The following is a 21,356-nucleotide window of genomic DNA, read 5'->3' as shown; positions in this document are numbered from 1 at the left end:
AGCAAAAACACTCTTCAATACACTACATCATAGTCAGCTTACCAAAAGAAACTAATTATAATTAGTTTAAAAAAAGTTATTTATCCAAGAATTAATCAAATGAAATCTTTCTTATCAAACTAGAACGAAATACACCAAATATCTCTGTCACGGAATAAAAAAGTTAATTTTCCATTATAGAATCATAATTACTAAAATATAATGATGCACGCATCCAAAGCCAAATTTCTCTTATTTTGAAAGCACTCCTTTCTCTGATTTTATATTTTGGCCACCCTAATTGTTTGTTTCCGAGCTTGTGCGACCGCTTCCATTTCTGTCGAGAATATCTTATTTTATGTTAGAAAGTAAGGCCGGAGGGGAGAGAACATGACAGGTAGGTCGACTGTCGGTCGTAAGTTTACCCACGCGCACCCCACACTCCTTTCGAAGAAAGTGCGACTCAGAGAGACAAGTGTGTTATATGAATTATAACGTACAAATAATCCGGTGACTCCCTAATTATATACTAGCGCGCACACACACACTCTCCCTCTCTCTTGTGTGTATATATATATATATATATATATATATATATATATATATATATATATATATATATATATAATATCAGTAATATTTATTAAAATAGGCATAACTACCTACCTTGTTCGCAAAACATTTACATTTGCCATACTCGGCTTTCGGTAAACGAGATCGGACGGGGCACACCGGAGGTGGCGTCGGACTGGAAATGAAAGGTTATCCACGTAGAAGGGATGACAAGCGCCAGAGACACGAAAACATCGATAGGAGGAGGTTGGGAGAGTGAGAGAGAAAGGCGGGGGAGCTTTGAGGTGGATTCCCTCCCTTGCGAGTGGGGGAGCGGTCATACGTGGATGCGAGAGAGCCCATCACTCAGAAGGTGATGAGGTGAGGGGTAGTGCGGATAGGCAAGTTAGAGAGAGAGAGAGATAGAATTACTCCAAGAGGGAACGAACGAGCGAGTGAGAGGCTGGGTGCCTCCTCCCAATCCAGTCCCTCCCCGCCGACCTCCCGTCTCTCCACGAGTCTACCTCACAACCGTTCAGAGGGCAGAAAATTTAATTAGCTCAACCGGTCCCCCCGCCTCCGCCCTCACCGGAGCCGCTCGCGCCAAGTGGGCTCCCGCTCCCCCAGGAACGCCTACGTCCACCACGGCTCCTTCCCGATCGCGAGAGGGCATAACGCCGCGCCATCTCCCAGTGCTCTCCCCGCTCGCCGTCTCCCCCGCCTACGCCTCTTAATAGTGCTCAATGCTAATCGCGGTATTTCGTCACGAGGCACGGGAGGCGAAAAAGAACCATCCCTCTCATCCTCTTGCTCAGCTAGCTCTTCTCTCTCTCTCTCATCTTTCGTCTTATCCCCTCACCTTCCTTATTATCTTCATCATCGCCGCACCTGGTCAACCTTCACCGCATTATTCACACACACACAGACACACGCTCACACGAACACGCTCGTTCACCTTACCTCCGACTCTTCTGTTCCTCTCTCATTCTCCTTTCGCTTCCCCCCCCCTCCCCCCCTTCGTCTCCTCTCCTCGCACCTGTCGGTCGTCACCGTGCAACGCCCCTTGGCTGGAATCCTTGTTAAGATTGATCCAACTCCATTCACACTATGACTGATCCGCTTTTATTCCCCCCCCCCCGAAGATTTTGCGCTTCATTTTATTTAGAAGTAATTTAACGATGAATTTGCTTTTCCGCCACAAATCAGTGCAATTTATAATCCCGCGATAGACGGTCGGATAAAATTTGCTTTCCTCCATTTGGCATAATGGTGGGGGAGAGAAAGAATCACGAACGCCGAGGAATGACATTACATTTGGCTCAACTCGAGGGAACCGTAGAACAACATCGATATGGGGTTACTGACTATTTGATGATGTAGTGTCCAGCTTCATTTGGAATGTATTAATTATTATATTCTGATCATTTATTGTTGTCAAATTTGTACAGCGCTGAGTTTAATTCTTACCAACTTGTGTATACGTGGATGTCGATTTAGGACGCATTCATTGTGCATTTTGACGGCTGATCTCATCGCAGCAACCATTAGGTCAAGTTTTTAATTACCCAAACGGCGGGTCTTACACCGTGCTCGGCGTCGTTCTTCGATTACTCAACCACACGCGGCCTTAGGAGAAGGTAGTCCTCAAAAAGTCTAACTCTACCCGCATGATCCAATAACCGACATAAGGGATTTCTCCATCTCCCACCTTGAGAAATACGTCGATGCAAAGAAAAAAATGTGAGAACTTTTTCAGGAAAATTCCCTCTTTGGCGTTTCATGATTAGAGAATAATCCATAAAAAATGTTGAAATTAATATAAGTAATGTTCGGTATTTGTTTTTTTTTCATTTTCTCTATCACCAATTTTTTTATCCCTCTAACCCCAATGTCATGGCGTATAATTATACAATAGTGTATACTATATATAGGAGAGTAGTGTAATAGGAGTCTATGGCATTGGTGTTGTTCTACTTAAGGGCGAAGTTTTGTCTTTATGGATTTTTTTCTATTAGGAATTGATTCTAACAGTCTCCTCTTTGATTGTGAGTCAGTCAGGAATGAAACAGTAGTCATTCGTCTGTAAACGGAATGTTTCTACCGAGTTGATTTTCCTTCAAAATCTTGAGTCAGATCCGTCTTCCAATACCCGGACCTGATGTGTTTGATCGCTTTCACTGATTGTGAGTTGCAGAGGATGGGTGAACCCTCTTCTCCGCTTCCTCCGTGCTCGAAGTCTGGGAGTTTCCCAAGACCTGTTTATGTTTCGGCCGCCAGTCACCTGTCATAAAACGCATTTCCCATTGCGCCACCATGCACTCTAATTACCACAAATAAAATGCCTCGAGCGAAACTAGCTTCGTTTTTTTTAAAGGTTTGGTAGGTATAAAATGAAATTGAAAGTAAATGTTTCAAGGAGATGAACGAAGGCATGGGCTAAAAGAGAAACGTTTCTTTCGGGGTTGCTCGGCTATTAATTAAGTAATTTTTAGGGAGGACCATTGTGATATGCATCGAAAGAACTGTATCGCATTCGGAGGGTGACTATACTGAATTCATTCTGAGATGTTTTCCCTGTTCTATCTTTAAAAATGTCATTAAAACCGAAAATTAATTTCAGTCTTTCTCCGTGTAACTGAATAAACCACTGAAAGTTGAATCATTTGCTTACATTATGCACTTTTGAAGGGAGTGCAGTACGAGTAAAATTATCTGGGTCAACTTGAAACTGCACCTCTTTTTTCAGGATTCGGTTTTCCATTGCTCTTTCCGCCCACCATGTTTGTCTACGCGTCGAGGACACTAATGAAATCACCCTTGAAATACAAGTTTTAGTTGAAATTCACTCTTCGAAACTTGTCTCTCCGGCAGTTGACTTTTCATTAAGATTTCTTCTGCCCTACCGACGACGCGTTCAAGAGTGAGTGCGATTCACTGTTGCATAATAATCTGGGGTGAGAAATTTTTTCTGAGGTTTCATCTCTTTTTTATGATTCGGCTTTTCACTTACCCCAATTGTCTAAGAAAGAAATAGGGGGGATTAAAAATGTCAAAGTGGTCGTTCGATTAATGACCGTAAAAATTAACTGTCGGTAAATATTGTTTCATTTTCTTAGTACTTATTCATTCAAACACTGTCATTTATTTTAATAGGTGTTAGCTATATAAACATGGGTCATCCTATCAATTTTATCAAGAATCTTGAAGTACTAGATAATAGTATTTAATAATTCACCGGAGGTGAAACTGTCATAAAATTTTCGGCACAATTAAATTATGTCTTGTACAAGATACACGCTGTATAGATCAGGCAAATGGCTAAAGTAAATACAGTAGACTTTGTACAAAATATTTATCTGCGTGAAAATCTAAATATTATTTACATACCTACCATTTATCGATGAATTCCTGTCACAAAATCCCACATATTGCCTTGAACTACCACTACGTTAAGATTTTTTGTCCACTACCTAATTTAATTGTCATGCTAACAACCTTGCCATAACTATGTTATAATGATTTAATATGTATTTCCAGGGCTTGCAGGCAGTACTTAATGATTGCGGCAAAGGCTGAAAATTGAATTATGGTGAGTTTCAATTTTTTTTTGTTTGCCACATAATGTCACACCTTTTCTTGGCCTGCTTTCCAAAAATAAATTTATATCTGGCAGGATAATGGCTACTTTAACAGAAGGATTGATGTATATCTCCCTCGATCGCGTTGAAATAGGAGGTTTGGTTATTAAACGAATAACTTATAATGATCGCTAAGTCTAGCAGTGAGGAGCGGTCTTCTTTTCCACAGTTTGTAATTGCCTCGATTGCCCTCCCGCCTCGCCATCACGAGCGGCACGAGCGACTCGGTTCGAGTCAAGGCATTTCGTTTCAGATGGAAAATGGGGAATTTTTTGCATCGGGCTCGGCGTAATTATGTGCGCTGATAGGGAAAGACGCGTCCATCCCCAAAGGTAATCACCCTCACGCCTCCGCGCCCTCCTCCTTCTGCTTACCCCCGGAGACAGTTGCGGAGGTGGCAATGAAACTTGGGCTGCGAATGGGCGGCGCACTCCGAGAGAAAGCGAGACAAAGATGAATGCGCTTCGCTTTTTACTTGCGTGCCTATATGGTTGCTCAGGGACTTTTCTCGAGGGGAGAAGTCGACCTAAGGTCTGAACGGTAAATCTGAAGACCAATGTTACCCAAAGTGGCGCGTAATATCTGCAGGAGTGAAGTTCGAATATTTTGGGAAAAATTTGAAAATGGTTCAAAGATTTATATAAAAAATAAATGGCTATTTTCAGTAAAATTAATACTCAATGAAGAGATGCGCACTAAAACCAGTTTCATCTGTTCCTTTTTTCTTTGAAATCCCTATGTTTATTCACTTTTTCAGAACTTAGTTGGCTATTATACTAGAGGGAGCATCTAAAAGCATGGTCGCAAAGAGGTCGGGAAAAATTCAGGCAAACCCAGTGACAAGAGGGTTTTACACTCTGCTCGAAAAAAATTTTTAATTGGACCATGTGCGTGCATTCATATTTAGCTATAAGCGACGTAGCAGCTTAGTGTGTGGAGCTTTTTTGCTGCAGAACAGAGGGACGTGGGTTGAGTTTCGAATGAGTTGTTTCGACAATTCATACTGAAATCTAAGATGCGTGCTGACAACATCTATCTTGATGATCTCTGTGTTGATGACTGCGAACTGGATATTCATATATCATTCAGTTAAATTTTACTTGGGAAATATTGAAAAAAAGTGTCTGCTCAAGCAAGAGTTTTCAGCTGGTCATTGAATCTCGACTCGAAGGTTTTTTGCAGGCGTAGGTTAGAGCTCACATCGCACTAAATCGTAAACATGTGAAATGAACGTATGAAAGTTTGGAGACAAGTTTCTCTCCCTTTCACCCAAGGCTTCTCAGAAGTCCTTGTACCCAGAAAATCACGGAGCTTGGATATAACTGGTGACTTCCAGAGGTGGGTTTCACTCAAATTGGAACCGGGGAGCCTTTCCCTTCTTTCCCCTCCCTATCATGCTCACACTCCGTACCACCCCTCAACCTCATGTGATTCATAATCAGCTCTTAGCATAGCTCTTTATTTCCTCAAAGACCCGTATTAAATTCTATGGTCATGGTTGCGAAATTATTTCAATTTCTATAATCATTGATCATTAATGTTAGCACTAATATCGATATGACACAGCTCTCAAAGCTTTCACAGGTAACCTGACCCTGTATACCCTGACTTCGTTTCTACAGATTTTCTCTCGCATCTGAGAGTCATTCCTTATCTTCAGTCACAGAGCACAGCCTCATTTTGATGAAAAATCAATTAAATGATCTCAGAATCAATTGGATAATATTTCGTATTGAAGGATGGTAATCATATCGATAATTTTGCATGAATCAGCTGACAATGGTTTCAAAATGTGTTACAAATATAATGTCAGAAAATGCTAGCTGACCTACTGTAATTAAATTATTAATTTCAATGCTTAGTAGATTTTAACTCCTTCAAAAATCCAATGACGATTTATTATTGCTTCCAAGCCCTTCTCTTCGGAAACAGGGATGCCAAGAGTGTCAGAGGCGCACGTGTCAATGATGCACACTTATAAACTTCTCGAGCAATTCAGTTTTTCCAACAATACAAAAACATACAAACTTTTCTCTAATTGACTAATCGTCAATTTAATGAAATTATAAATAAACTTATGTAATGCAACCTGATTCTGCTGCAGCATTTTGCCCATAGCTATGTTTTTAACGTCTGTGTAAGAAATGTGGTTCTTGTTTATCGACATCAAATTGAAATCAATAAATCCCTATTAATACCAGAATTACGTGAAAAGTGAGCGCTTAAATTTATACAAACTAATTTTATGAAAACTGAACAATTAGGTGTAATAAATGGTTAAAAGCTCTACTAACTCATTGACACCGAAATATAGCACTGTGGTGCTGAATAGTGCTTGTCAAGAAAAGGATATGACACTCGGACTATACTTATAGACCCTGAAGTACTCACTTTCCTTAACTACATACACCCAAGTGTTATCTCCAACCCCCACTATGGAGGATCTTGCGGGAGGCGGCTCATGGATGCCTCTACGAAGCTTACTCCGGTTCCCGCATATCCCTGTATTCATATGCTTTTAAATATCTGTATTTCACTCCTGCTCCCTTTCTTTCTTTCCCCTTCGAGTCGACTCCGTAGTTGTGCAACTGACGTCTGGGCATGTGAGGGCGTTTCGACACAGGTGGCGGAGATTCGCTCGCCATTTGTGTCGCGCGGCGGATAAAGGGAAGAGGGGTGGGAGGGTTAGAGAGAGCGCTGGAGCCCGTGCCATTTTGTAGATGAGGTGCAGGGGGAAGGGGGTGCGAGATGGGGAGAGGAGTTGCCATTTCATCCGCCCCTGAGGCCAGAGTGGGTGGGTTGACGGAGGACGTGTCAAAAAAATATGGATTATACAAAAAAATTATTTTTTGAGGTGTTCCTTTTTTAAAATAAAAATAAGCCTATTAACATAAGTAAGATTTCGACACGGGGGTCCGTGTTACTCCCTTCGAGCGCTCAGTGGTGAAAAGGTGACGATGATGCATAATTTCGGACAAAAAAAAACAAAAATGAGGGAATCCTGCCAACTTGAAGGGAGTTTTCACGTGAAGAAAACCAATTTCATCAATACCCAATCATCTGTCATTTACCAGTTTTTTTCTTGGAAATCGTAACCGCTCACTCATTCCGGACTTTTAGGCTGTTGGGTTATTTTATTTGTGAATATTTACAACAAAAAATTCGATACAAGAGATGAAGTGCTTCAGGAGTCGAGGAACGGAACGACATCAAGGTCTATTTTTTTTCGGAAACCCCACTCAGAGTATTCGCTAATGCTTTTGGTACCGCGGCTGAAAAATTTCATCCCCCTGACTGGAATCTTTTAATGCGACGTGTTGGACCCGGGGGAGTGACGTGAGTTGAAAGAAATGTACGGAAGCTTTGCTATAGGGGAAGGAGATTCAAAGGGGATGAAGATTCAAAGGGGGAACGTTGAATTGACCTGGGAGGTGGAAGGGGAAAGGTTTCGAGGAGCATGATTACGGAAAGTGGCGCTTGAAAAATGAAAGTACAATGGAAGAGGAGTAGCACGACAGAGGGCCAATGCGAGTGATGGAGAAACGAGGGAGAAAGTGTTAACTCGGATAAAATTAAGAAAAAGGCGATGGGCGTATTGGAAGAGGCACTCCCGTACTGTTTGAAGTGGTTTAAATGAAGATGTGGCCTTGAAAAGTTAGGGAGCCGTGCGGCCATTAAGAGAACTGATAATCTCTCTCGATAACTGCCTCCCTCGGAACTAATTTCTTGCTGGTTGATTGTGCGGTCTTTTAGGGCTTATATATTCGATTCCACTTTCTCCCCTTCCAATCCAAAAACATTTTTGTTATCTTTCACGGAGGGTTCTTGCATCGATAGCACTTTGAAAATAACGAATAATATGTACGTAACGATGAATATGCAACATAAAATTTCGTAATTTGAATAAACATCCTCAGTATTAATGATACATTTTTTCGAAATTCACTCCTTTAAAATTAATAAATGTTTCGTATTGGCAATCAAATGTGTTTAGCATTATTTTATATTTTGTTCAACTCCTAAAATTATTTGTAATTGCTCATTAATAAGAATACTATCCTCGGCGTAATTCCGCTAAGTTTAAAATTCTCTCAGTTACAGCATAATGTCAACCAATAATAAAATTAAAAGGTTTTTAATGTGTAAAGATTGAGACTTAAATATTTGGCGTATTTCCTTCCACTCAGTGGCCTCTTGTCAAACTTTATTATAGTATGAGAGATAGCTGAGGTCGGTACTTTTTTTATTGCAGCACATGCAGTAAGTAATTCATTGGTAATATATTCTCTGATGAAAATTTAATAAATACAACGGTTGAAATTTTAAAATATATGCATGTATAATACGGTCATAGATTCGTGGAAAAAAGGGATTGGTAAACGTAATCTTGAAGAAAAGCTCACTCCAGGAGAACGCCCACGCAGGGAAAGTTTCGTAAAAGAGCTAAGCCTAATGAGAAAATCTAATGAAATACTGCTAATTTTAGCATGAATGCACAATTCAAAAATAAAAGGAAAAAGCAAGACTAAAAACAAATGATAACATTAATTATCCGAAGAGAAATAGGAAACTATTAATCAGGTTTATATAATTTATAAGAAATTAAGTTTTGTGTTTTGGAGTCATAGTACAGGTATTATTGGGAGGGGATATGCACGCCCAGTCGTGTGTGTGCGTTGTGCTGCGAAGAGTCATCTAGAGTGCCCTTTAAATGATGATAGTGAAGGTGCTTTCCTTATTGTTAATGACGTTTTCTCTGCCAGGAAATGAGCAATTTGGTGTTCCATTCTCGCAGTAGCAGTGAATAACTTGTTGCCTATGACTGTTTTCTTATGGGGTAACAGATTATGATCCCCTTGCGTGTTTCTTTCTTTAAGTTATTCCCTATCGCTACTTAAGAGGTTACCTGTTGAGTATTGCGGTGTTTTTATAATAAGAACTTGGTTTAGCAGAAATAGGACATGCATCCAGCGTCAATGGTAGAGTTATAGCCAACTGTTTATTAATGTACTCGTTAATGTGATCAATTGTTTGCAAGTCAATCGCGGGAGCTTTGAAGTTTTCAATGGAAATTTTTGGGAAAGTGGAGCAGTTTAATATGCACCTTAATTGTATCCTTAATAATTTAAGTATCAATTGTATGAGTTTTAGAAGACGAGATAAGTGCAGATTAAGACTAACGCAAATATTAAAATACATGTGATGATATGGTGAAACTTTCGTCCATGATTAGACACCAAGTTTTGGCCACTTAACAATATGTTAGGGAAGCATATTCAATTTATCTTTCTGCATTTATGATGGCATTATTTGTATCCAAATATAAATTATGCTCAAGAAATTAGTTTGTCTCCATGAATTAATATTTTATAGGTAATTATTAACATCCACAATGCTGATGCAAGCGACCTGTCAGATAGAATCAATGCCCTAATCAGCAGCGTTAAAAATTTTCAATGAAATTTAATTGTACCCTTCGGGGATATGGTTTTAAATTAGGGTAAACCGAAATTGGAAATCTTGAATAATCGATGGAGCGTAAGATCCAATAGCTTTCCTCTTGTGGAAAAGTTTGATTTTGACACCTTCTACGTGTCGTCAGAAGGATTCGAGAAATTAAGCCCCCGCCGAAAATTTTTTGCGAAGAATTATCACTATAACAGCATCAAACGTAAAGGCCGGAAGGGGGGAGGGACGATCATACGACATTTTAGACAAATAATGACGATTTCCAAAACCACATAGCCGTAAAATGAATTTAGGTTCTTCAAATCACGACCATTCCCCGTGCCCACCCGCTGCCCCTTTCCGAAAGACGAAAATGGCAATAAAAACGCGGGGCTCACAGATACGACGGAATTATGCGATGAATAATATATGCAGGCATAACGACTTTAAGGTTTCGATGGTTCCTCGTGCCGGAGCGTCCACGCCCACCCTCCCTTCCGCCCTCCCCCTCCACTCCTCCCGCATCCCCCCGGGCTTCAATCGCGTCGGAATGATTGCGGTGAGAATCCTTCCCCTTCCCTCGCTCTCACTCCCACCAGGGCCCACCCCCCGCCCACTACCCACGTAACGAACCCCATTCCTCCACACTCTCTCCTCTCCCCCCTCCAAATTCCCCGACGAATGAAAATACCAGGTCCCCACGTATTGAAAGAAAAAACTTCATGTACACATTTCTCCCTCGAGTTTTCCTTTCGCGACCACCCGGCGGCCCACCATTGCATTTCTCCTTGAGGATCTGTTTCTGTCACCCGCTCGCTCCGAAGCGGCGTCGTGACTTGACGGATTTCGCGGGTCCCCTCCATCCTCCCGCCACCCATGATGCCTCTCCGCAGGTCGGAGACACCTGTGTAAGAGTGTGTATCTTCTGCAGAGATGATGCGAAGGGGATCGGTGCACGGAATTCCGGGGGGGGGGAGATGAGGGAAAGGAGAGGGTGGCGTCGTTCCGCCCAGCACTCCTCCTCCCCAGTCCCCCATTCCATTTTCGCGGGGGCGATGAAGATGGGGGCTCCCCATTCCCGCACAGGTGGGGCGGATTTGCGTAGGAAGGGGTTTTCCTTTAGGGAGGAGGGAGGTAAGGGCGGGCCGGCGAGGCGAGGCCGAGGTGGGGCGGGCAGGGCTAGCACACTCCCCACTCGGCTGAAACCAATTTTTTCTCCAAAAAATCTGCGTCATCATGTACGGCGTTGATTGATTTATGCTGGGGATTCAGGAAGTCTTTCTTTCGTCAGAGACGGAGGGGGAGAGATGGGGAGAAAAGTATTACTGGGAGAAAAGATCCCTCCCCGGATAGTTGAGCGCGTCCCTTTTTCCCTGTGAGGGGTCATTAATTGCCAGCCAAGGTTCATTTGCTTGTGAGTCTCGAATTTATTTCCCCCCGTCATTTCTTGTAATGCTCCAAGGAGTCAGGCGGATGTGCAGCGTTACTCTAAATTGACTCCATTATTTATTTTGCTCCAAAGGGATATTTTTGCCGGGGGAGTGGCAGCCCAATGGGAAGAGCGTTAGGCTATTGACCGGGGAATGGATAGACCATTCTCAAATCCGGATGCTTCCGCGGACGCCCTAAGCTTCGCCCTAGCTGTATGAGTTTTTAGGTTACATCGTCATTGCAGGCGGCATGCGGAATGAAGTTGTTCCCCTGCCCTGAATTTGTGAATTTCACAAGGCGAATAGCTTAGTGAGACTTGGCATGGGAGAGTTCTTCCCTCGCCTATCAAACCACCCATGTGGTTGATTTTACTCTGGCCTATTTGGAGTTAATTTTTTCCCAAGGGAAGCTCGTCAAGAACTTAATTGTACTAGTTTGGTGAAATTTCTTTGAAGTATCGCTATCCGCTCATTTGTATCAGTAGTACAACTTCCTGACATCCAAAATTATGGTACAGAATCGGAACTCATTTCCATCATTTGTTCCCTTGCGCTACTTCCGGGTAACCTTTTGGAAAGTGGCTTATAGGTTTTCACTTAATGTTTGATTACTTTCATTTGACAATGTACTGAACAAGGCCGAGACTTTTCTCATCATACTTATGTGATATGAACAAAGGTAGTCATTTTCACGTTCTCATTATTCAACGAATTGCTTTCCATTCCCGACGTGAGAATTATAAACTCCGCCCCCAATATAGTAAGAATGATAACAAAAAATCAGCACTTAATGAGAGTGGTATAAAATATGAATAACAAGATGATAATGAGGTGGAAAATTACATGTTAAAATGGTATTACTTCTCTTTCTTCTCCACAAAACAATAAATGACGTAATTTCTGTAAAACTAGTAATATCTACTCCTACTAACCTGAGAAGTTGTACTGTCATTTAGCAATTTATGGTGCATTACGACACAGTAAATTTAATATTTTACCATCTCTTTTGACAATTCAACTTCATGTAAATTTAACTATCTTTTTTAATCGCCCATAGGCTATCATTATGAATATGAATGATAAAATATGGAACCTGAGGCAATTTATGTCACTCAAAGTGAAAATAATTACGAATATTAATGAAGGCTGTGCGCGAAAATTTTTAAATTGATTTTCACATCGCTCCCAACAATCAACCAATTTCCATAGATGAATCTTCATCCAAATTCCTTCGTGATTGTACTCGTATTTTTAAATTGTGAGATTGGTAGTCACTGCTCAGTAATTATGCATTTCGTGAGAGAGTACAAACCCCAGTGCTTCTGTTAAGTATTAATTCCGACAGATATGCCATGACTTCTAATAAATTGGGTAAGAATCTCGTGTCATCGAAACTGGCAAATCTGATGCTTCGTGTCGCGTGCACGCGTGCATGAATCCAGCATGGCGAAGGCAAAAAATCAGGTGAGCGAAAAATCCTCCCGTGTGCTCGGCATGAACCATTGGACCGCGATCGGAATCACGAAACCGTTAATTTTTACAGCATACCTCGTTGTCCACGGAGTGGAATTCATTTCCGTTTTTTACACACGACAAAATCGATATCATCCTTTCTCTCTCTCTCTCTCTCTCCCAGCTTCCTCCTCCGCCTCCGTTCCACCCCGGCCTCACCAATGCGTGCGATTATCAAAGGGAGGAAAGAAAGAAGGCCCAGCGCTTAATACCCTTCCTCGCCACCCTCCTGGCCGCCCCTCGCGCAAAAAAATTGTTTCATCATAACCGAGCAAGCGTGCACGACTTGCACTTATGGTCGGTCGTGTTTCCTCCTTGGTGCTTATGCCAAGCCATCCTATGCCCACCCCCCCCCCGCCCGACCCCACGTCCTCCGGAGTAGATTGGGGCACTCCGGGCGTGACGGTCGTCGAACCCAGGATCCTGGAATGGCCGAGGGAGTACGTGGGGGTAACATAGCGGGCACTTTTTTGAGGGGGGCCTTTTCTTCTCCACCGGACAACTGCGAGCGGGTGTATGTGGGTGCTTATTAAATCTTCCCGTTATGCGCGACACGCGTGCTCCCAAACGTGCTTTGTTGATCCCTCGGTGACAGAAAGGAGCGGCGATTCGGAAGCACCATCTCTGTGGCGAGGTGGCGCCGTATAACTGTGGTAAAAGGGAAGAAGGGCGTCGCGTTCAACCGATCGTGGTCGATGCAAAAAAAATAACCATAGAGGTTGGGGCCGGGAAGAATTCTGCGGCGAGGAAATAATTCCGTTCCCAGAAATTATCGTGGAGGGAAGAGGTAACAACGAGGTTCAAGCTTTTAAGTAGCGGAGAGGAAAGGTGTCTTTATGTCAGTTAGTTGTAGAAATTTCCCTTTCCGCCTCGCGATAATTTCCCACCGAGTCGCCTCTCAGCGCTCTCTCACAACTCCTTTTTAAACTCACATGCTCATCAGTGGTCGTCCCAGAGGTAGAACTTGACGGAGGTGGATGGCACGATTTGCGTTTCCTCCTTCTCCATATCAGGGACCAGGAAAGCGAGAAGACTCGCCGTAGTCTGGATTCCTTGAGACAAGAGAAAAGGAACGGTCTCCGCCTCCCTGTGCGTCCTAGCTTTGGCCCACGCCGATGCCAAGAGAACAGTGGCCGTACTCACTCCAGAAATCACTTAGTTTGAACCGTGGACGTAATTGTACAACGTCAAGCTCCATTAAAAGTATTATCTTCTTTCTCAAAAAACTCAAAAATTCGAGAAGCCGGAAGAAGAAAAACAAAATCATTTCTCGGTAGTTTAGTGCGACCCCAGAAATTTTTTTTTTTTGACGTTCGTCTCCGAATTTTGTCGGCTTGCCACTTTGGATAAAAGAATTCAAGATTCCCTCTAGCCTTGGGAGGATTTGGTCCCAATCAATTGAAATTAATGACCTAATTAATCGAATGCCGTATTTCGCTAAATGAATCGGATCGTGGCAACGGAAGGGAGTCATTTGCATCAAGGAACAACACGGTTGTTCTGGACTTTCTGGACAACGCCCGGGTGGAAGGATATATTTTCCCCCTGTTCCCGTCTGGTGACCTCATGAGGTTAGGTGCTTAAATCGGCACTCTGCAGTCCCGACCACGGTGCCCTCCCCCACTCGAGGGGTGTCCCCACACTCCACTTCGGCAAATACCGCGATACTTTATTTTACTGCCGATTATGCCACAGCACGCAGAAAATTTTAATGCGTCTTTTCTCTCCGTGAACCGTTATTATTTCCTGGCAGTATACTCAAACATTGTACACACTCGCTCCTCCCCACCGTTCCCATAAAAATAAGGAGCCCTTTATGTTTCCGAGTGGAGAGAGAGAGAGAGAAGGCACGTCTGAGAGACAACCTTATTCCACAATGTGCCGGAACTGAATTCCTAAGGAGGCTCTCCCGCTCTTACACTTCTAATTCGCCCTTTCCCCGCCCAAGCCCTCACCGACCCCCACCCGCCCCCCCCCCGGTCCCACTCGAAATGCAGCAAAAATTACGACCCGAATTAGATACCTATCTTTCGGGCGAGGACGGATAAGAATCTCCGAGGAAGGGATAATAATTTCGGAGTCGGGAGTGCAATTATTGACGCCCCCCCTCTCTCTATCCTACACCCCATCCGCCGCCGCATGCGAATCAGTTTCTCTGTGACGTGTCCTTTCACCCTCTTGCTTCCGCCCTTTCCATCCCTCCCGTCCCGCTCGTCAAGGAGCCCTTTCTGAAATTTGCTTTGTACTTCCTGCCCTCATTCTCTCTCTCTCCTTCTCTGTGCATCTCCAATTCTCTCTTCCGCTCCCCAATCCTTGGCAACCCGAAATCCCGCCTCCTCCGATTCCCACGCTAGGAGACTCTATGGAAACGTAAAAGGTGGGTAGTCAGAGGAAGAGAGCGGCGAAGGGAAGCAGGAAGAGGGTGACTTGGTGCGGAGGCGTCAGGGATGCGTGAATAGTAGAGGATTGAAACCATCCACTGTGGGCACGGGGGTGCGGGATTAGGGCTCTGGCGCCGACATCCATTCGATTCCACAGAAAGGGAAAATATATCTTTCTTAGAAATTGCTTTTCTACTGGGTCTTGATAAATCTCACAAGTTTTAAGGTACTTCTAATGTGATTAGAAATGAGTCATTCTCTAAATTTAGATGGCCGTCGGTTCTGTGATACCGATGGCGTGTACAATTTTTCCTTCTTTTCATTTGGAACACTTTGCATTTATTCAAACAATATTTTGCCAATGGCGATTGAGACTTCATATATGTATATTCCACGTGCTTACCTTAAAACATGGTAAATAGATTGTGTAAATATTAATTTGATCATTAACGTTCAGTTTGATTAATTTAATCCTTCCGGCATTCCTTTTTTCATAGTTATAAGTCGTTCAACCGTAATTTATGTGGCCTGATTTTGAAGGGAAGATATTTGGCTTGTTGCCTGAAGAAAATATAAGAATGGTATGATTATGTAAGAATGAAGGGTGTAATTTGAATGTACATATATGCATAGCTGTGTGATCATTGGAAAGTCCAAATTGAAAAATGTGTGATGTCTGTCCGAGGAGGAAGGAGAGGAGGATTTTCGTAGGACATTGAGAGAGATGAGAGCATTGGAGTAGGTGGAAGACGATAATGGTAGGGAGGCAAACAATTAAAGAGGAGGCGGTGTGTTTATAGAGGTCGAGATGATGATGAATGACTTCATTTCAGCCCATTCAAGCTGATTTGCCAATTCGTATTCGTCCGTGACCTTTCGTATTTCGCGAGTTAATATTTAGGGTCCCAGAGACGGACTTTCATAAGAGCGAAAGAAATGGGTCGAAATGCATTTATTAATATTGGCTACCAATGCGAACGGATATTGTTATGCTAGGGAAATTATGCCCCTGTTTGTGCTGAAATCGGACGGTGCCCGCTTTTTATCATGAAACCACGGCCCGGAGTCCTTTTCTTGTGATGAATTCATTTAAGCCCTTGTATGTCTAGCAAATATATAGGGTTTCAAAACGTTAAAGTTTTTAATCTATTGAGTAATGTTTTTAAATGTTATTATAGTTAATCGGCGCTAATATTCTATTAAAATATATATAACGCACAGGGAGGTTTACTCGTTGTATTGCATTCAGTGTGCCATAAACTGAAACATGAAATATCAAATATATATGTAAATGCTCGGCATTATCCATGCACCATAGATCCTCAAGTGCCTAGGGTAAATTTAATTTCGATGAATTTATTTGCTGAATTTCTTCATTCCATAAATATTTCACATCGATGATATTTCACTCTTTGTCATTATCAAATCTTTGACTCATATTTAAGCTCAAATTCCAAAAGTTAAGCAGTTATGTCCATTAAGCATCTTGATGTATCTATTATGTGCGACACTTAGTAGGAAGAAGACTAGATTGGTCGACTAGAAAACTAATAGTTATACTGTTGCCTAAAATACCGTCGTACTTTTTGCCGAAGTAAGCGAATTCTTAAAAGCGAAATCATCAATGGTCGTTGACCATTAGTTTAAGACAATAACATAGTTATAATGAAGAAGTAATCAAGATAATATTTAGTTCTATGGTATCTGGTACACATATATTGGTCACCTTTAACGGAGCGACGACTAAATATAGCTCGCCAGTAGCAACTCTTGATTATCCTTGTGTAAATACAGCTAACCTTTCGGTGAGGATAATCGAATCAGGCCTTTTTTATTAAAATAATGATGGTGATCGAATATGCCTGACAACACCACTAATTATCATGATGATAACTAATTGGGATGGATTAAATACTTTAATGAGGGAATAAATATTTATAATGATGAAATGAAACTCAAAATTGACTGAGAACAGCGTATTCGTTGGAGAAATCAACCATGGGAACAGCGGTTAAATGAAATTAAGTCTGTGGGATGAACGTAGAACTGTTTTGGCTCAGTTACTCAACCGAGAATAGCCCACGCAGGGTATCGCCTACGTAGCAAGCAATATAGGATAGAACAATAGCGATAGCTGAAATCATCTTGCGAGACTGTAACCATCGATGCTTTCATGGCCAGTGCAAAAATAAAAAAAAATGAAACTGCGGTGAAGCGTGGCCTTGGCGTTTTGGTAGTCACCAAAACAGTGTTGTGAAAGGGGGCCAAAACCTTTTGTTGCCCATGTGTGTTCCGAATGTAACGTATTTTCCGATTTCAAAGGTTTATCAAATCATTCCAGCGTCGCCAAGTTAAAAAAGTAGACCTTTTATACGTTTATGCTTGAATAATAGTATTGTAGTCGGCTATCCGAGTTGTTACGTTGTAATTATTGGTAATAATAATAATGCATTAAGAAATGTGTGGCTGTTAGAATTAAGGTTCTTGTCGTTTTTTGTTTTGGCTCAAAACAGAGTGAAATGATATTTTAATTTTCTTAAAATATCAATTTACCAAAAACACTTAAGATCCTGAACTCTTAAGCTATTATAAGTCATCTTCCCCAGGTAACAAGTAGTAAATATTTTAAGGCATTGATTAAACGTATTTATTCGCTTTTAAACCCAGTCTTCAGAATCTTTTGTATAAGTATAGGCAATGCCTCGAAAGATTATGTAAAAATAAATGATTTTTGTTGGAATAGTTATTATAACCAAATAAAAATATCACTGAAATGGAAATTTATTTCCAGAATGTCTTTCTGCGGAGAGAAAATTACTAGAAAATAGGAAATGATTGGTAAACATATTGGCATAGCGTGTTCTCGAGTTCTGTGAGTCGTTTTAATCCTTGTTGGTAACGAATGTATCCAACACATTTTGTTTCATGATATTTAATTTTCCAGAGATAACCTCTTTACGTATTTATTTTACGTTAAACATACACGTTACAGTCATTGTCGAATTAATTTTTTAACCCCATCCTATCATTTTTTCGTCACTTGTCCCTTAAAACTTTGATGAGGTTGAACGGGAATCGTTTTCCCGGGTGACGAAAACAGAGAACAGTATTGTAGTAAAGTGAACCGTTCGGCCTCCTCGTGTAATCCTGAGCAAATTCCAATGTAATTGTAGAGAGTTGAAATGCGCCGTGAGGATAGAGGGCTTATTGGGAGCAGAGCAGGGAATTGCAAGGCCGGCAGACGGACGCGGACAAAACGACTCTTTGCGACAAAACCGAGACCGAAAGGTCATTGCATTCAACCCGCAAGGGGGGCAGGGGGAGGACGTGGGAACAGGAGGGAGTGGGGGAGGAAAGGATGGAGGCTTGGGGAGGGCTGGGTGGGCGGGAGAGGTGGGGAGCTGTGTGGTGGAGGGTTTGGGGAGCGTGTGTGTGTGTTTATGTGTTTGTGGTGGAGCGTGTGGGAGGACCCGCAAGGCGAGAGAGATGGAGTGAATCAATAGGCAAGGGAAAAGATAAGGGAGGTCTGCGGGTTATGAGCCGGAAAAGGTGGGAACAGGTGAATCGAGTGTTTTAAATCCACACCCCTATTGTGCCCAGAGGTTGGCAATTGAGTGGTCCTAGCTCCAAATAGCAGGGAAAATGCGATGATGGAAGAGGCTGGTAATTTCGCTGGAGTAATTACATCTATCCCCTTCAAAAATGGCATATCACTCTGCCCTTCGCATCCCTTTCCTCTCGTAGCCCCGGTATTCGTGAGCCATGCGCGTAAACCGCCCGGGGTGAAAATTTCATGATAAAGAGAAATTTAACAACGGAACTGGAACGGATGTACCTCATTAAATTAATATATATATATATATATATATATATATATATATATATACATAATATAAATATATATGTATAATATGTTCATATTTGTATGAAAGCCTTTTGAAAAGAATATGAGAGATGCGAGCCGTGGAATGGGTGGGTTTCTATGGGAAATTTGCTCGTTTCGTGTCGTTTGGCGATGCGGAAGGATGAACCCGAGGGGCTCGAACGGTCTCGAACCCCCTACGTTCGCATTAACCGAGACGGGAGCCGGTTTTTAAGATATGTCACGCATAAGCGTACCCGCTCTGCTCGTTTCCCATCCTCCCCTCTTGCCCCTTCGTGGTCGTGCACTACGTCTGTTTCGACCCGAAGCAGCGGCGACGTGCAACGGTCCGTTTTGCCGAGACGCTTTTTCCGTCATAATAATCCGTTCGCGGCGACTACGTGGTCGGAGAGACGTGGGAACGTGTGATTCATTTCATTTTGCTTCTGCTGTGCGAATGGCGCCGCGTTACCTCCTTCAGTGATACACTTCAGTGCTCGCGAAATATTTGCGCCACTTTCATCGGCGCCGAATCATTTCTCGCCACCCTCATTTACAGTGGAAATCAAATTTAAAAGTCAATTATTTACAGCATCTTAGTTTAAATGTGTATGTAAAATATAGAAATATTCTGCCTTGGGCTCCTAAATTAAATTCGGTACCCCATTCCTTAGTCCTTAAGGGAGCATATGCTGAACTCATGTACCTACCAAAGGAGTACATCTACATTTAATACCCCCTGATACCTGAAATACCCTTGAGTGAAGAATAAGCCATTTAAGTGGTGCTGAATGCTTGGTAACGAGTTTCTTCACCTGCATAGATTGTATCTCATCAGATAACTGGTTTTCCGGTCTCAGACTGAAGGAATGTAGCCACCGTGTGATATTGTTTTGTGAGGAATATTTAGGCAATGATATGAAATATTCTTTTTTGTTTCCGGAAAATTGTGGAAATGAACATCTGTTGCTCTAATTCCGGAGTGTTTTTTAATCGCTGTTTGATAAAATATTCAGATTAAAATGGCATGCATTTAAGATTTCACGCAATTAAATTCATGTATTAAGTTCATATCAGTTCACAAAAGCTTCAATGAAATAAAGATGATCCGGTTGAAAATCTCAGGAGTATACATATTATATGTATCTAAAAATTAGTTTATTCTACCAATCATCGAATATTGTTATCGCGTTTCTCGCATGTTGTTTAGTACATACTATGCGTAAGTACTACTTAGAGGTGCAAATTTTCGTTCTAATTCTCAGTTACTTGTAAACTTGAATGTTCTTAGGCATGTGGACACTTGTAAACGAGGTTGACTTGTGAATAGATAATCCGTAATGGTGCGCAGTTTTTAGTTAAAGCCAAAAATATTTATACCTTTTATTTGCGAAATACGTGATGAAATTACTCTGGATAAAATTCGGTGGCTTCCAGTACTATAAAACGTGATGATCCTCTATTGTATGCTTTATATCCTCATTAATGTGAGCACACAATGGGATGATGAATATGCTGAAAGACAAAGACATCCTGAAAGTTTGAAAATCCTGAAATCCTGAATTTTTGGAAAAAGAGTAATTCACTCCCGAGCACTTCCTGCGTAGGGAACACCAAAATGGAATGTGTAAACTCGATTAAATACTTAGGCGTTACCGTTACTCACGACCTCTCCTGGGTGAAACACAAACGGGGAATATGTGGACAAGCTAAACAAGAAATTAGGATTTATTAGGAGAGTACTGGGTAAATGTGATGAAAAGATCAAAGAGAAATGCTATCTTTCGCTAGTTAGGCCTCATTTTGAATATGCTGCAAGTATTTGGGATCCTCACGAAGTTGGATTGATGGCCGAATTGGATCGTGTACAGTGTAGAAGAGCTAGATTTGCAAAACGTTGTTATGATGCACTTAGTAGCGTATCCAAAATATTAGAGCAGCTAGGTTGGAAATCACTCACAGAGAGAAGGTTAAATTTAAGATTAAATCTCATGCATAAATTGGAAGGAGTTCTCTTTAGCAGTGATGTTGATAATGTATTGTTACCCCCATCGTACTATGGTAGGAGACATAATGCTAATAAAATTAGAGAGATGATGCGTATAACAGATAGATTTAAGATTCCATTTTTTTCCACGAACGATAAGGGATCAGAGTAACATTGTCCGACCGCAGTAGGGTCATATTCGGGTCAAAATTAGTCTGTGTGTTCAAACCCTAGCGGTGACTTGCAGGGTACTATCATAACTAACAAAAATAACTTACTAAAAATGAAGTTTCTCCAGAATCTGGACATTTATGGCTGTAAAAATCTAATCGAAAAGGTATACGGGCTATAATGACCATTACATTGTAAGAAATAAAAAAAAGTTCCATATGGCAATGAAGGAAATCGTTATGCTCCTGATTAAAAACTTTTTCTAGGTAGTTTATTCTATTGTTATATGTGACGTTGCTTACGCTCTGTTCGTAAGTATATCTATTTTTCATTCGAGAAAAATTCACGACCTAACGTTTCAAATGTCATTGTCATTGGTCACATTAAATTACTCTA

At 41.7% G+C, this 21,356-nt stretch overlaps 1 protein-coding gene across 1 annotated transcript in view; it reads left to right on the top strand.

Moving 5' to 3' along the window:
* LOC139694715 (uncharacterized) overlaps positions 1 to 21,356 on the top strand; it is a 198,253-nt gene that overhangs the window by 25,346 nt on the left and 151,551 nt on the right. The window contains exon 2 of the mRNA XM_071593215.1: positions 4,069 to 4,120. The gene's annotated coding sequence lies outside the window, so the exon portion shown is untranslated. The remainder of the gene's footprint in view (positions 1 to 4,068; positions 4,121 to 21,356) is intronic.

This window comes from Hetaerina americana, unplaced genomic scaffold, assembly GCF_022747635.1.
Source record: "Hetaerina americana unplaced genomic scaffold, ioHetAmer1.1.p SCAF_53, whole genome shotgun sequence".
In the NCBI taxonomy this organism is placed as follows: Eukaryota; Metazoa; Arthropoda; class Insecta; order Odonata; family Calopterygidae; genus Hetaerina; species Hetaerina americana.
The sequence above is the reverse complement of the archived record's forward strand: the minus strand, read 5'-3'. Positions and strand labels throughout refer to the sequence as shown.